Raw genomic sequence first — 1,287 nt, 5'->3', positions numbered from 1 at the left:
GAAGAAATGCTGATATATATGCCAAAATTGCACAGGGCATGGTGGAGAGAGGCTACACCAGGGATACGCAACAGTGCGACATGAAAGTTAAGGGGCTCAGGCAAGTCTACTATAAGACAAAGGAGGCAAATGGTAGCTCCGGGTTAGAGCCCCATACATGTCGCGTCTATGATCAGCTGCATGCCATTCTAGGCGGGGACCCTACCAATACCCCACCACTTTCCGTGGACACCTGCAAGGGGAGAGTCTCATGCAACATGGAGGAGGATTTTGTGGATGAGGAAGAGGAGGAGGAGGAGAATGCAGAGCAGGCAAGCATAGAATCCGTTCTCCTCGGCAGCCTGGACCTTTTCCTCACCCTGGAGCCAATAATCTCCCAGGGGGAATTGTTCCCGGACCCTAAAGGCGGAGAAGGCACCTCTGGTGAGTGCACATTGGTATCTACACTACAGTGGTTAAAAGCAATTATGTTTATGTTTGATTTGCCCTGAAGAACTGGGATGCATTCACAGCCAGTACAGCTATTGGAAAAGTGTGTTAACATGTCTGGGAATGGAGCAGGAACCCTCCAGGGATATTTCCATGAAGCTCTCCTGGAGGTACTCAGAAAGCCTTTGCAGAAGATTTCTGGGGAGGGCTGCCTTATTTTGTCCTGCACGGTAGGACACTTTACCATGCCAAGCCAGTAGCAAGTAGTCTGGAATCATTGCAGCACAAAGCATGGCAGCGAATGGTCCTGGGTTTTGGGTGAATTCACGCAACATTCGGTCTTTATCTTTCTGTGTTGGCCTCAGGAGAGTGATATCATTCATGGCCACCTGGCTTAAATAGGAGAAGTTTTGTAAGGGAACAGTAATAGGACCTTGTTCATGCTGAGCTGGTTACGCTTGGCTAAAAGGGATCATCTCGGAGAATAGCCAGGCGGTGTGGGGAGGTGTGTGCTGCACATCCACCCCAAAACCACAGCCCCTCCTTTTAAACGGCAAACCGAACCAGCATTGCATGCTACGGGAAAGGAGGATGCTGCAGTTTGAAAACATTCCCACATGTTATGAATGCGGAAGAAGTCAATCCCCCATGGCTGCCTAGAAACTGAATTCTGTTGCCCAGCCTTGTGTGATGTGTCACCATACTGGCAGGCGCTCAATATAAAAGGCAAAGTGCAACCTTGTACCTAAAACACCAGTGCTGCCTGCTGTGAATTGCTTGATTCACTGTGAAAGAGTCTCCTTTTTGTTCTCAGAAATGTATTATCTTAAATTGTACTCTCCCTTTTTATCCCTCCTG

The sequence above is a fragment of the Gopherus evgoodei genome, chromosome 1, assembly GCF_007399415.2.
Source record: "Gopherus evgoodei ecotype Sinaloan lineage chromosome 1, rGopEvg1_v1.p, whole genome shotgun sequence".
Lineage (NCBI taxonomy): Eukaryota > Metazoa > Chordata > Testudines > Testudinidae > Gopherus > Gopherus evgoodei.
The sequence above is the reverse complement of the archived record's forward strand: the minus strand, read 5'-3'. Positions refer to the sequence as shown.